This window comes from Brienomyrus brachyistius, unplaced genomic scaffold (assembly GCF_023856365.1).
Source record: "Brienomyrus brachyistius isolate T26 unplaced genomic scaffold, BBRACH_0.4 scaffold88, whole genome shotgun sequence".
Lineage (NCBI taxonomy): Eukaryota > Metazoa > Chordata > Actinopteri > Osteoglossiformes > Mormyridae > Brienomyrus > Brienomyrus brachyistius.
The window spans coordinates 661,332-677,938 of record NW_026042363.1 but is presented as its reverse complement, the minus strand read 5'-3'; positions in this window follow the sequence as shown (position 1 = coordinate 677,938).

Here is a 16,607-nt window from a genome sequence, read left to right as displayed (position 1 = left end):
TTATGGCATGGCGTTTGGTTTGAACATGCAGTTTTTAAGAATATTGCGCTAATTCTAAACGAAAGACTGCACTAATTCTAAAATGGCTATATAAGAACTTTATTTACCATTAAATAAATTATAAATCAAACCAAAATTTAGTCTCTCAAAAAACTTGTATATGACATATCTTTGTTCACATTATGAGAAATTAAAAACACCAGGACACAGAATGTGAATAACAAGAACTATAGTGTTCTTTCTCAAAAGCGGACCTACCAACGTGGCTAAAATGCTAATTGCGTTCACCAGCTATGGAAAAAAAACAGCGGGGCACCCCAAACATCGCGGGATTACGCATTACCGTAATACTGCATAGCAAAGACATAATGTCATAAAAAAATTACAGTCAGTATTTATAGACAGAACTGCGTGGTTTCCCATTGACAAGTAGATACATGGTTTACGGCTTGAAGGCGGTCAGATCAACAAATCCAATCACGCTCAGCCAAAACAAGCACGAGCTAAACATACTACTTTTGATTGGTTCACCTTCAAATTCGTCCCGCCCTGACAATTAATTCTCGTTTTCATTCGTTGAAAATGGCGTCAGTACACATCTTCATCCTTTCGACCAATGAAAAATTTCGCTGGTTTCCATAGAAACAAAATCAGTGCAGTTTGAACATAAACTTTCTGACAGAGCGATGGCGCAGCGGTGAGAAGCATCTCTTCGTATGTTTCTTGCTATTTCTTCAGATTATGTTTTGTTAGCATAGTTAATTTTATATTTCATTTTATGTCATGATATAGTTCATGCAAATATTGCCGCAAAATATAATTGAAATATATTTAAAATTAGTAGCTTAAACTGTAGATGCTGTGGCCATTTTTCGTAATGTGATTGTTTATATTTAAAGTGTAAGAGAAAATAATTGTGTTAAACTTAAAAACAATAAGCCTTATGGTTGATATGATTGGTTTTACTCATCCGGTCTGTCGTAATGCGTTTCATCTGAAGATGTTATTCTGAAAAGAGCCCCTATACGTTTACTTTTTAAATGTCCCATGTTGTTGAAGTAAGATTAACCGTTTGCTGGGTTCATTACCATGGCGATGTTATAACGTACCGAAGCAGCGTCCTGATTTCGCCAGCGTTACTGTATAGGTTGTGAAACAGTTTTAGCAATTTGGCCGCTTCTATCGGAGTAGCCTCGATCCCACGAGCAGCCAATGAAGGCTCCATCCCTTTCCATAGGCATTCTTGGTGAATAGCATTTAGCAAATGTCTGGAGTACGTTGAAAATTCACAGTGTCTAGTTTGGCTTTGAGAGTATCACAGACGCCTAGTTAATTATGTTAACCAGAATGAAAATTCCGAAAGCTGTTTCCTGGACCAATGACCAGCACTGGGGAGCCTGGGACCTGTGGGACGAGGTGATCGACTGGGGAGAGAGGAAAGGTTTGGAGGAGTGCTCACCAGCGACACCCCCCACTGTCCAGGCTGGGGAGGTTATGGGGGGACTGGGAGGTGTGACTGACTGGTGTAAGGGAGGGGAGGGTGTGAGAGTGATAGGCAATGCTGGCATTGTTTCTGAGACTCTTCAGAGAGGAAACTGGCGGTGTAGAGATAGATGTGGGTCTGGTATAGATAGAAGATGTAGAAGTGGTGGAAAATTAATATTAAAGTTGAGCTTGTAGAGCTCTTGACACAGAGAAGAGCCAAAATACAAGGAAGATGAAGCTGTGGTTCTTCTGCTGCTGTTTGGGGAACATTAAATGTTTGAAACAGTATCAAAGATAATGAATTAAGTGTGCTAAATTTTGAGATGTATAGTGGAATGTTTATTAACAATTGTTAATGTGGCGCCCCTGAACCCCCTCGGTTGGCCGCCCCTGCCGGTTGTGTGGGGTCGGGGATGAGGACTAATCGGGGCCAGTCGGGGATCTGGCCCCGGTGCCGGGGGGGGCCCACTCCTGCACGCCCTTATTGCTCCCCTGGGCCGGACACCACATTTCATACAACACTAGGGCTTTGAGGGGCAGTGGGGAGGTTTTACTTGCACATTAGCACTAGATTTGCCGAGTTTTTATTCTCTGCTGAGAGTCCCAAGGTGTTTGTCACCCCTGCTGTGATTTTCGCAGGTCTTCAGCCCCATCCTCCTCCTGCTTTTGTTGTGCAAACACACCCATTACCTGTGAGGCCTGGCACATTTGCATTTTTTACTCAGAGTAGCTCAAATCCAAGGCAGACTAAACCTCTGTGTGTGACATGGAAACCTTCACAAAAGTCTGCCATATCTATACCAAATATCCCACACACTGACTGACCTGCAAATATGAAAGACGCACATTCACAAAATATATGGAAACACAAGTCTGTGTTATTTATAAAACAAATTGAGTGAAAATAGAATGAAAAGTTGCTAATAGAATGAAATGAATAAAATGAAAACATGCTAACACTTCAGTCTCCAATGCATGTTTGTATATAAATGTCATAAGCTGAGTGAAGTCATGGTCCATGGTTTCTGACATGCTCATACACATACAGAATAAAATGTCATTTCATTTTCATTGGCCATCACTGAATTATAACACCAAAAGTGAATTTTGTTTTTGTGTGATCTCTCCAGCTTTGCATGTTTGGCTGTTCATGTAAAAATTGATGTATCCGTGCCTCAGTTCCAGGTTCATCTCTTCATCATCTTTCTGCCTTTTGTCTCAGTGGTTACTGTCCCACACAGTCTGTCTATCTTTCAAAGTCTGTGTTTGCAGCGTTTGAAAACCCAGTGACCATCATCCCTGTATTTGGCAATGGAGTTCCTTGGCTAGAAGAATCGGAAACAATCTTCTTTTTCCTTTCCACCCTGTAGATGCTTTGTACAGAACGTAGGCATTCACCGCCACCAAGTCCAGCATGTTGTAAAACACAGCTACTGGCCACTTGCTTGTTGCTGCTCGTACTGAATACATGCGCGCCATTCTAAACACTGACGTGGAGAATTCCTCTCCTTGTGCAGTGTCCTTTGCCAATGGAGGAAGTTCACGGCAAACGTTATTCACCATGCCCAGTAAAGTGAAGCAGTCTGTGTGACAGTGACAGTGAGGTGAAGAAATTGTCCGTTGTGACATTTCTCCCGTCATCCAGAAATGGCTCCATCAGACTCATGACCACGTTCTCTGCCAGCCTTCACCAAGAACTGTGCTGAAAGTTTCACTCCAGGAGAAAACATGAACATAGATGTACAGCTGTTCTCGACCAAGGTTCATTGTCCATGCAGTATATCGCATCCAAGCCGGACAAATTTGGGATCAAGTTCTGGATGGCCACGGATTTGGAGACCAAATACGTCTGCAACATGTCCCCTAACTTGGGAAAGGACCCCAGTCACCAGAAAAGGGAGAGGCTGGCAGAGAACATGGTCATGAGTCTGATGGAGCCATTTCTGGATGACGGGAGAAATGTCACAACGGACAATTTCTTCACCTCACTGGCACTGTCACACAGACTGCTTCAGCGCAAAACAACACTACTGAGCACAGGGAATAAAGTTTGGTATGAACTTCCTCCAATTTCAAAGGACACTGCACAGCAAGAGGAATTCTCCGCGTCAGTGCTTAGAAGTGGCAGTGTCTCCTTGACAATTTATGCACCTAAAAAAACAAGATTGTGTGTGTTCTGAGTTCTTTGGACCAAGATGTGGCGATCTGTGAAGGCAGAAAGAGGAAACCCAACACGATAACAGACTATAACCACATGAAGGTATGTGAATGTGTGTATAATTTTACATCAGTGCTACAATGTTTTCTGATATGTACTATACAGGCCTATATAGAAAGAAGGTAGAAAAAAAGCAAATACACTCATGACTCTCTCTCTCTCCGCTGTTATAGTGTGGTGTAAATGTGTTGGACCAAATGGCGCGCATGTATTTCGTAAGAGCAGCAACATGCAGGTGGCCAGTAGCTGTATTTTACAACATGCTGGACCTGGTGGTGGCAAATTCCTACGTTCTGTACAAGGCATGTACAGGGTGGGAAGGCAAAAGAAGATTATTTTTGAGTCATCTAGCCAAGGAACTCTATTGCCAATTTATGCCACAAAAGGCTATGGGGACAGAGGAAGGCTGCTGCTGTGCCAGGACTTGTATGGACAACTCAGTGTCAGGTACAGGAGAACTGCAACAGAAACCGCAGCAGGTTTACCAGTGCAAAGCGTTACAAATTCACTTGCGCCAAATGCAGGGATGATGGTCACTGGGTCTGCAAACACTGCAAAGTTTGAAACACTCAATTTTTTTTATAAATAAAACAGACTTGTGCTTCCATATATTTTGTGAATGTGTGTCTTTCATATTTGCAGGTCAGTCAGTGTGTGGGATATTTGGTATAGATATGGCAGACTTTTGTGAAGGTTTCCATGTCACACACAGAGGTTTAGCCTGCCTTGGATTTTAGCTGCTCTGAGTAAAAAAATGCAAATGTGCCAGGCCTCACAGGTAATGGGTGTGTTTGCACAACAAAAGCAGGAGGACAATGGCCCAAGAAACTCTCAGCAGGGATGCTAGTAGGTGTTAGGCCCAGGGAATTTGTAAAAATACGCGTAGATTTGGCAGTTCTAGTGCTAAATTAGACACCACATGACACTAGGGCTGAGGAGGTGGGTTTAGGCAGGTGGGGTTCTGCCGTCTGCCAGCGGTGGGGTGCCCGTGCCTCGACTGTTCACCTGCTTTTTGCACTTTAGTTATATACACAGTCCATGCTACATTAGGGCCTTGGGGTGCAGGGAGGGGGATGGGGGACTCTGCCATGTGCCAGTGGTGGGGCCCTCATACTCGAACTGCACCCACTAATTTTAATGCATTGTAGACATAAACACACAACTCTCTCACACATGTACATGCACACTTCACATTAACATGGGACGGGGAATCAGTGGGGGCTGAGGGGTCCCCCCTAACTCTCTGTCTCTGGCCCTGCGCGTGTGGGGTGGCCCGGCAGGTAGAAGACGGCTCTGGCCGGTGTGGGCCGTCTCCTCTTGTGGGCTGCGGGCTGGGTGGTCCTTGGCTCTGCTGCGCCGTGGTGGGGCCCTGGCAGGCGGTCCGGGGTATCTAGGGATGCTCTGAGCCCTTCTAGGCGAATTGTAGGGTTCGGTCTGGGCTGGGCGGGGGGTCTGCCGCTCCCCAGTTGACGCAGGTCCGCTCCTGGGTGGTGGGGGGGGGGGTGCACTTTGTTTGTATGGGTCTCCCTTAGATCATCCTGCAGTGTCGGGGAGGGGGGGGACGTGCCGGGTCGCTACAGTGGGCGGTGATCCGTCCTGCCGGGGAGCGGGCTGGGGGGACCGTCCGCCAGGGGAGTGTTCCCGGTTGATGGGGCCCTTTGGCCCTGGACCCGCTTCCCTCGGTGGAGGGCTTGCGGGAGGGACTGGGGGGCTCGCTGTCTGTCCCCCCTCTGCGGACCTCCTTTTACAGGGGTTGGGCCCCCCTTAGTCCCTCGTGGGCTCCCTCTCGGGTTGGGCGGGTGGTTGTCTTGTGGACATATGGCCATGGGCCGTGTGTTTCTTATGGTTGTTTGTACTCTGTATTCCCCTACACTTTATTTTCTCCATCCCACCTTTACATCTCCAGCCCGCTGTTCCTGGGAAAAGCCACCTGCCAATCATCCTTGGAGCAGCAGCCATTCTCAGGATCTCCTACATCACAGATCACCTAATAAACACAGGACCTGTCGACGACTGGAGAAAAGGAGAAACGCTGAAGCACACTGGGCATTTTGGAAGCATTTCATCATAATAAATTACCTTTGCCTTTACAGTTTCTGTGTACAGTTTCATTATAGTAAATTGCACTTAGTTGTGATTACTCAGTTACAAAGACAATGGGTCACTCTATAATGGGTGATGGTATGCTTTTAGCTGTGCTTCCACAGGTTGTATCTGCCTTAGTAAATGACTAAATGTCTTTTTCACAAGTGATTTTGATTATGTTTGTAGAATTAAATTAAAGGTAAACCTGTACATTGGTTAAAATAACATCTGACTGCTACAATAATACATCATACAGCGTCTTTTGTACTAATGTGCTACCTTGAGACATTCAGGTTGTATAATGAACAATTTTAATAAGAATTGTGTTAAGTAATTAACTTTCAAAATCTATCAATACCATGCAAAAGTGTAAAGTCAAATTTATGAGATACTTATTACAATAAACGGAAGTAGTCTGTACCCATTTAAAGAGGCTTTACATCGTACAGCTTCTTATACTGGTCTGGTTGGTGGGTATAAAGGATCTATTAGAAATCTTCCTCCTCCAAATGTATCATATCATTTCATGAGTTTTGGTAGAGTGGGGGTAGCAGGATAATAATAGGATTTACTGGTTATTTTTGATACGGTAAAATCGCAAGACTCAGAAAAATAAAAATTTGTGTATGGTCAGAATTATCAGTGGTAGGAGATTTTGTCCCTACTACCATCTGGGAAAAGAACATTCTGGTGCTTATCTGTGAAGAAGCAATTTCAGGAGATATAAATCCTTGCAAAAAGTAGTCTCCCACTCTATAAATAGGGTGCAATTTGTTTTTTCACGCAGTGGAAATGGAAATGTTTTTTTAATGTTGATGACGACTGTAACTGGTCAAAAGGTGGCGCCAAAGATCCCCAGTAATGCATCGCCCATTAATGTACAGATATCCCCCTGCCTCACCATGCATGACTCCTCCAATGGTGCTGCTGTTTAACAGTACATTCATCCTAACTATACAATTTGATATCTGGTATCGTCCTGTCAGTTTTAACCCATTTCTAAGTCCCGTATGGTTTAGGTAGCTTTTTTTCCAAAATGATGACCATGAAATTCAGCACCTATAACAAATATTGAACTATAGGCATTAATTGAAATGCTCTCTCTCACAGACACACACATATTAGATGTCTATGTCTTTCAAATTGTTTAATACGAATTAATCTGTTTTATAATGTTCACACAAAAAAAGCTTTTGTGTTCACATTTTACAACGCCAAATCAGAAAAAGTTGGGATGGTATGTAAAATGAAAATCAAACTGAAAACAGCACTTTGTTAAATTATCTTTGACCTGTATTACATTGAAAACAATACAACAGCACATTATTTAATGTGTTCCTCGTGAATTTCATTGTTCTTTTTCAAACACGTATTCCAATTTTGGTTCTTAGAACACATTTCAAAAAAGGTTGGGACAGTAAAGCATTTAGTACTTTGTAATGTCGCCATTCCATTTCACAACACTTAACAGGCATTTAGGGACTGAAGACACCAAGTGATGTAGTGTTTCAGGTGTAATTTTGTCCCATTCTTCCTGCAAACAAGTTTTAAGCAGACAACAGTACGGGGTCTTCGTTGTCACATATTGCGCTTCAAAATGAACCACACATTCTCTATTGGAGACAGGTCGGGACTGCAGGCAGTCAAGTACCCATACCCTCTTCCTCCACAGCCAGGACTTTGTAATGTGTGCAGAATGTGGTTTCGCATTGTTTGTTGAAAAATGCATGGGCGTCCCTGGAAAAAATGTCTTCTTGAAGGTAACATATTGTGCTTCAAAATCTCTATGTACTTTTCAGCATTAATGGTGCCATCACAGAACTGCAAGTTACCTTTGCCAAGGGCACTGACACAACCCCATACCATGACAGACCCTGGCTTTTGGACTTATTGCTGGTAACAGTATGGGTGATCCTTTTCTTCTTTGGTCTGGAGCACACGGCATCCATTTCTCACAAAAAATACCTGAAATACTGATTCATCTGACCACAGTACACGTTTCCACTGTGTGATGGTCCAACTCAGATGCGTTTTGAGCCCAGAGAAGCCGACGGCGCTTCTGGACACTGTTAAGATGGGGCTTGCTTTTGGCACAGTACAGTTTTAACTGGCATTTGTGGATGTAACTACGTATTGTGGTACTTGACAAAGGTTTGCCAAAGTAGTCATATGTGGTCATATCGCTTATTGACGATTGACGAAGAATGACGATTCTTGATGCAGTGGGATGCTGAGGGATCGGAGATCACGGTAGTTCAACTTAGGCTTGCTTCCTTGTCCTTTACGCACTGAAATTGCTTCAGATTCCTTCAATCTTTTAATTATGGTATGCACTGATGAAGGTGAAATATCCAAATCTCTTCCTGTCGTTCTTTGAGGAACATTGTTTTTAAACATTTCAATAATTTTCTCACGTATTTGTGCTGTTTTTGTACCAAATCATAATTACAATCACCTGTTGACATCACTTGTTTCAAATCACATCATTATTTAACCAATTTACCTCACTACTGGCCCTAAATCGCTCCTGTCCCAACTTTTTTGGAAATGTGTTGCAAGAACCAAAATTGGAATACGTGTTTATTTTGAGAAAAACAATGAAATTCATGAGGAACACATTAAACAATGTGATGGGGGTAACACAATAAATTCAAGATTTTTATTTGTCGTACAAATGTAGTGGTACACTGGCAGCGAAATGAAATTGTCGTTACTCCAGTCGGTGTAATAAACACACTAGTAAAAGGACATCAAAATTAAACAACGTGAATTAACAAAAGAAGTACTGAAACTACAGAAAGATAATAAGAAAATATAACAATAAAAGGTATATAAAAAGTAAAGATGAAAATGTATAAAAAATATGTAGAAATGTTTAAAGTACAGATTGTAGTTATAGCATATTTTAGCTTTTAATCTGTGATGTTAATGATCCTACTGGCCGGGGGTAGAAGCTTCTCCTCGGCCTCTCAGTCCCGGCCATAAGGCCCCGGGGACTTATGCAGGGCGGCAGTTCTGTCCTGGTGATTCTCTGGGCGCATCGTATCACCCTCAGCGGGACTCGGCGGCCCTCAGAGCTGGAGCTGCCGTACCGAGCAGTTATGCTCCCGGAGAGCACAGATCCCACATTGCCGCTGTAGAAGGTTTTTTGTGGCACAGACGAGAGTCTGTATTTCCACAGCTGCCTCACATGATACACTCACTGTCAGGCTTTCAGCACTAAAGCTACAGATTACTGGGTGGCCGAGAGGTCTGTGAAATTTGGAGGGTCAGTAGCTTGCCTGGGAAGCCTTAGCATTCAGCGAAAACTGAACAGAGAGCCCTGTAGCAGGGTTGTCTAATTTGTTTAGCTGGCTGGCATAAGATTTTCAGTTTGAAACAAGTATGCACACAGATTTACATGTACGTAACAGTTTTATTACCTTGTAAATAGTTTGCAGGGTTTTCAAAGTACCCCAGTGCATTTGATATAGCGAATTTTAGGTTTATAATGAAATAATATAGATTTGCCCTAAGATTTAATAAGATTTCTTGCGTGAGCGTGAGAGTCTGAAGGTGTGAGTGTCACACCAAATGGGTGAGAGCTGGCAACCCTGGCTCTGTTCAGTAGCCTCAGAAATTCTTTCGAACTTTCCAAACACAGCTGATGGAAATCAATGGACGCAAAGGTTCTCAGTGACCATTTTAGCTTGTTTTTAGACTAAAGGCCTATGATGGATCTTTGGAATGTTGCGGAGATACGAATGCTGAGGACAGCATACTTTGTGCTGTGAGTGTTATGTTAACCATGTAAACAAAGAGGAAGTACACAGTCCAACCAGATACTATATTGAAATGCTAACAAGTTTTTAAATATTTTTATTCAAGTGACTTTAAGTCTGGATAATGTTTTTAATGGTTGGAAACGTGTGTATTACTGTATAATTAAATAATTAAACTTCTGAAATGGCCGCTCAGTGCAGGAGGAGGCTGCAAACCTGAAGAGGCACACAACCGTATGGGTGGGGCAGGGGATCAATGGTGTGAGGTAGAGGACCAGGGCAGTGGGATTGCAGTGGCACAAGGGCAACCGTGTGGTCATCATGGGCTCCTCCAATGGCAGCTTCAGGTAAGTCGCTCTGATAAACCCCGTTAGACTCCAGTGAAGTGAGTGAGGCTGCAGCGCTACACTGGAGGGGACACATGTGGGCTCAGGGGCCCATGTGACTGTAGCAGAGGAAGGGATCTCTAGCTGATGTGGAGGTACAGGCCCAGTGGCAGTAAGGGGTGGGCAGTCAGCTGCAGAGGCTGCGGGGCCAGCGGCCCCACTGTACACATGGACCGCAGGGAATCTCAGCATGTTGTGCCCAAAGTCCAGCACACATGCCGTGCTCCGGGGGAAATTCAGGCCCAGGATGGAGGGATCGAGCATGTCAGCCATCCACATAGTTACTATTCACAACTAAACCCCCCATGTCAAAAGGGAACAACCCCGTCCCTCTTAAAGGGGCCAGGTCACCAGTCATTGTTCTCACCTGCACCAATGTCAGTTCTAGACAGTGTCTGGTCTCACCAGGGTTGCAGTGGAACCTGTATGGACTAGGGCAGTACATGCGACTCACATCACTATGGTGGGTATGTGACAGAAGTTGCCTCTGTGAGTCCAATCCGTAGTCACAACCTCTGCAGCAGGTGGCAGCAGGGCCACCTCCCCGGTGTCAACAAGGAAGTTCCGGAAATTAACCTTGTCGGCCCACATCTTCCCGGCTATGCGTGCCCTTGGCGGAACCCTGGGTGGCAGTGAACTTGGGACACTGTCTGAGGATTGAGGGGTGGGGGGGGGTGCTGCTGCCTGTCAGCCTACAGGCAGTCTGCCTCCAGGAAGTAAACCTGAGGGCCTGGGTCCTCCAAGCCCTTTGGCGTTTACAGCTTGGTTGATTTCTCCCGCCTCGTTCCCCGCCACCTTGCTGCCCACAATTTCTCTCTCCAAAGCCAGTTCCAGGGCCTCGTCTAGGGACGCAGAGGGGTTGGCTGTGTCTGAATGTGAGCTATCTGGGGTTAAGTGTCTAGATAAACTGATCCCTGGCCAGTTCACTCTGTACTGATAGAGCCATGTGAGCACAGACACGCCTACACAACCCCTTGATATCATTAAGCAGGATGCAGAGAGACTCATTTGACTCAGTCCCTGCACCTATTGTTTAACTGAGAGGGCAGAAGTCCTCACACTGCCCACAGCGATTCTGCAGGGCACTGACCAGTGTCTCATCCAGGGGCTCAAGCAACCAGCAGTGTACACCTCAGAAAAACATGTGTGACAACCCTGAGGACCTGCTTGCATACCACAATGGTATCCCATCTCCCCTTGCTCTTTGAAGGGGTACCACCCATCCAGTATAGTTATCACTGGGCTATCACAATGTCATCACAATACTAAAGACTGAAACAAAGCCGTGAGGTCAGACCCTCTGTATACAGCACACAGTCTCACCCTCACATCCTGTATGACCACATTTCTGCTGTTCACATGGCATTTCTCCAGCTTCCATTGCCCTGCAATGGACTGACATGCTGTTGAAGGTCTACCTCACTTTACACTTTGCCCATGTCTTGTGTGTATACCCTGTCCGCTCCTAACGTGTATTTAGTTTGTGTAAATCTATCACTGCATCTGCATTTCGCAGTTCAGCTTCTGACAACATTGTGTTTCCCATCTGTGTATTTGGGTTCGGTGCTTGTTGGGTGCCTGTCGTGGTCCTTCTATTTACAATTGTACGCGGGGCGCCAATTCATCTTCTTTATTCATCATGAATATTTTAATTCATTAATGCAGGAGTCTGTGATAAATCGCTATCAGCATTTGGTTTATAATGGCCAATTAATGATAACTAAAAAGAAACAGAGAGACTGAAGACACAACTTTCAACCATGATATGAGTGCTGTTGCTGCATAATTTGTCCACCAGGGGTCACAGCGCAACCCCCATCTCGGCAAGATGGATGACTTGAAATATGTTTCTATATCAAGTTGAATTATTTTTATTTCTATAGCACATTTAAAAACAATCTATGTTGTGCCAAAGTGCTGTAGGTCAAAATAATATAAATATATAGTAAAAGTAGAGACATTGGCCAATGTTACACAATGTTACACAAAAAATAATCAGAATCAGACTGTGGTTTATTGCCAAGTAGGTTGACCCTACAAGGAATTCTTTTTGGTATAATGGTGCTCCATGGAAAAACAAGACTAAGCAACAACCAAGTTCAAAAAACAGTGCAAAAGTTATACAATAATCTAGTAATAAATATAAAATCACTATAAATGTTAAATACATGATGTGCAAAGCAGAATAGTCAGATTAAATAGATAAATAAAATGTGTTCCTGTGTGTGCAGGGTCAGTACAGAGATGCATCTAATAAGAAGCGGTGTAAGGCTGAATTAGCTCCGAGACGGACTGGGGACCTATGCCATGTATCGCCTTAGAAAGAAATAAGAAATCTTTAAACTGTATTCTCAGAAATTCTCAAAACTTAACAGGTAGCCAATGCAATGTAGCCAACACAGGGGAAATTTGGTGTCTAATTTTTGTTGAGAGCCTGGTAGCACCGTTTTGAACAAGGTGTAGTCAGAATAAAGATGCTTCTGGTAAACCTGGGTACAGAGAACGGCAGTAACCCAATCAGGATAAAAGCAGGAGTAACTCTCCAGGTCTTTGGCTGAAAGGTGTGGTTTAAGCCAGGCTATTGAACTCAGCTGACAGAAACACCCCTTCACAACAGCATTTATTTGTTTATCAAACTCAGTGATGAATCAAAGATGACACCAAGATTTTTATTATGTGACTGGAGGTTTTCTGAATGAGGCCCTAATTGTTCTCTGAGATCATGAACAGTGACCAAAACTCATTACCTCTGTCTTGTTTTCATTAATCTGGACGAAAGTCATTGCTGTCCTGTTCTTAATATCCTCCAGACAGTTAGAAAGGGCCACCAGAGAGCAGCAGTCACCAGGTTTTAATGGCAGATATGGCTGCGTATCACCAGCATAGCAATGATATTTTACATAATAATGTTCACAAATAGAGCGCAAAGGAAGCATGTATAGAGGGAATATGAGAGGGCCTGTATCACAGGACTGGATATGTTTACAAGTAAGGCCATAGTACTTAAGGGGTGTGGCCATCCCACACAGTGACAAGCCCATTCATTCACCTCATCTAGGCCTTTTACTAGGGATTTAAGGTCCTGGTTTTCCTCTCAGACCCTAGAACACACTGCCAGGCTCAGATTCCCGATCCCACATCCTGCTGAAGCCCTTCCCAAGATCAGACACTAGTTTTGTTTTCCTTGTTCTTATAGTAAAATGATGGTCTTTGACTTTTATACATCATCACTGTTCTGTTAATTACACATGACCTAATCTAAGTATTACACAAACCAAGCATAATTACTTAGAGATGTCATGAGATGGAAAATCCTTATTCAGTTAATTATTTTCCCCACAGGTGCTGACAGTGTGTCTACAGTGAAATGGGCCTGTGTACAGAGAGGATGATCTGTAACAATCCCATGTTCCTATGGTGACAGATATAAAACTCATGTGAAATACTGGTGCAGAGGGTATAATGTGAGGTCATGTACTCCCATAGTACACACTGACTCTCCACTGGAGGGTAAAGTGTGAGTCAGAGATGATCCTGACCAGCGAGTCTTCACTGTGACCATCAACAATCTGACAGCTGAGGACTCCGATCGGTACTGGTGTGGTGTGAAGATCAGTGGAGCCTCTCTGATCAGGTTAATCTGTCAGTCACTGATGGTAAGATGTCTGTACTGCAGACTGTAGCCAATGAGATGCACAGTATGTAACATGTCACTGAGTCAAAAAGGAAGGACCTTAACACAAACACTGATGAAAAAAATGTTTTAATATTTTAAAAATCTGCATTTTAATTTAATTCAATATGATAAACGAGACTTGGAAGAAGTAACAGTGTCAGCTAAATCGGGCGACTTCATGAGGTTAAATATGATAAGCAATATGTTAAAAAATGTCAGTTTATTGGCCAAACATTTACATACAGTATGTATGTTGTAATGGGCTGATATTCATAAACATTTCATTGCTGTGCAAATCTTTGAGTGTTTTACCTGTGTGTTGAAGTCCTCCAGGGCTGTCAGTGGACAAACAGGAGGTGACGGGTGTGGATGGAGACAGTGTCAGTGTTACTATGGAAACAACAAAAGACAAAGGATGTGGTGTAAGATTGGGGGCTCCTGTGCATCAGAGAGATCAGTGAGTTTGCATGGGAGGCCTGTCCTGATCAGGGATGACACAGAAAATAAAACCTTCATTGTGACAATGAGTGGGCTGGAGAGGAAGGACACTGGCTGGTATTGGTGGCTGGTTGTGGAATCCTGCAGATTCCAGTTCATATTACTGTTAAACATAAGTAATTGATTTAAATCTGCCTGTGAATTATTTATGCTTGAATATAAATAGATACATACTAATCAACCCAGCAGTTTCACTCACGAAGGGGTTTGTGCTTCTTTGTGGGGATAATCCCCTATTTATCAGCTGTTGTGAAACAGAGTTATTTATTGGGATTATTGTTTCAATGATAGTGGCACGGTGGTCCAGTAGGCGGCGCTGTTGCTTCACGCCTCCATGTTTAGGGGTTTGAATCTGGCTTCTGCTCTGTCTGTGTGGAGTCTGCATGTTCTCCACATGCTGTGTGGGTTTCCTCCAACAATCCAAAAACGCACAGTCAGGCTAATTGGTGTCTTTAATATTGAATGTGTGTCTTCTAGTTCATGATCAGTCTGTAATATGACAAAAATCACAGCATTTTCCACAGACATACAGCCAGTCACTTGTTATGTATACAAATCCAGACAAATCCATGTAGCTTGCAACATAATTCAGGCATTTTTTCATCTTTGTGAGGATGAATTGTTACTAATGGTGTGCAGACTGACTAACATGTCTGTAGGTGGTTTTTCATTGCAGCGTAGACCAGTGTTACAATTGTACTCTGTAATATCTGTTCCAGTGCTGCATCCATCCATTGTCTGAAACTGCTTGTCTAATTCAGGGTCCCTATGGGCGCAAGGCAGGGAACGTCCCATGACAGGGTGCCAACCAATTGCAGGACACGCTCACACTCCATTCCCTCGCACAAGCACACCTACCGGCAATTTGACAACTCCAATTAGCCTCAGCATGTTTTTGGACTGTGGGGGGAAATCAGAGTCCCTGGAAGGAACCCCACAATGACACAGGGGGAGCATGCAAACTCCATACACACGGAACTCCAGCGAAGACTTGAGTACACGTGCCAGAGGAGTGAGGCGACAGTGCAAACCACTGCACCACCATGCCACCCTGATACAATAGATACATTAAAATATGTTAATAAAATCATTTATCTCACCTGTTCACTATCAGTGCCCTGGGATGACCTTCGTGGAGCAGAATGAGTCAGACGAGCTGTAAAATAAACGGTTATGCTAACTGCAGTGAGGCCTCTCTCACTCGGCCCTGCTCAGTCTGTACAGTCATAGCATGAGAGTCAGTTAAACAGAGGGGATGATTATCTGCTGGCAACCTGTACAACCACGTATTGGCCACTTATTCACAAGTGCTTTGCTGCCACCTGCTGGTTAATGTTTAATAATCGTTATCTTGTGAAGGTAAGACTGGTTTTTATTAAATTGTCTCTTGATTCTGAAAAAATATGGTACTATGCAAAAGTCTTGGGCCATCAAAGAAAACGTTTAATGCTATTTAATTGGGCTGTGTATATTTGCTCAGAACAAAAACACAATTATCATAAAAATATATGCAAATCAAAAGTGACACAATAAAAACTAACAAGAATTTCTTCTTTTCTCCATAAAGTTACTGATGCATTGTTGGATCGCTAGATGAACCACGCTTTGGATCCTAAACCTCTCCTCAGGGGCATCCCAGCCATTCCATGTATTTGTTAAATTCCGCCACCAGCTCACTTAATTAATTAATTTAATTAAACAAATGTTAATGATGCATTGATTAGCCATAGGAGTTGTGTTATAAAAATATATAGGTCTATTGGATGGTTGGTGCAAATGTTTTACTAACTTTAGAAGAGATTTTGAAATGACTGGGCTGCCACACTTTGACGGACAAAATATTATAATTCTAGACCAAGATGAAGATCATTTGAACATCATTTTCTTCGACAGCCCAAGACTTTTGTACAGTTTTGTATGTGTCTTTTATACTGGTCATAATTTGTTTAAATACATGATTAATAAATTGATACTTTACAAAACATTTCATATTTTTCTGAAATTGGTAATTATTAAAAATGAATTTCGCAAACTTAAATGGTTTGGCTGCGATGGGCTGGCCCCCCATCCAGGGTTGTTCCCGTGCCCATTGCTTCCGGGATAGGCTCCGGACCCCCCACGACCCAGTAGGATAAGCGGTTTGGAAAATGGATGGATGGATGGATGGTAATTATTAAAAATGAATTTCACAAACTTAAATGGTTTGGCTGCGATGGGCTGGCCCCCCATCCAGGTTTGTTCCCGTGCCCATTGCTTCCGGGATAGGCTCCGGACCCCCCACGACCCAGTAGGATAAGCGGTTTGGAAAATGGATGGATGGATGGAGGGATAAATGGTTTGGAGTTTTTAGGTCACCCCTCCTCGTCAGAGCCCACCAATCAGGGACTCTTTAAAAGAGTGATGTAATCGGGAACGCCCACTTTTCAATCTGCAGTACAAATACACCAGCTTGTCTCTGCTAACAACAGCCTGTGAATGTCAGTTAAGGAGGAAACAGT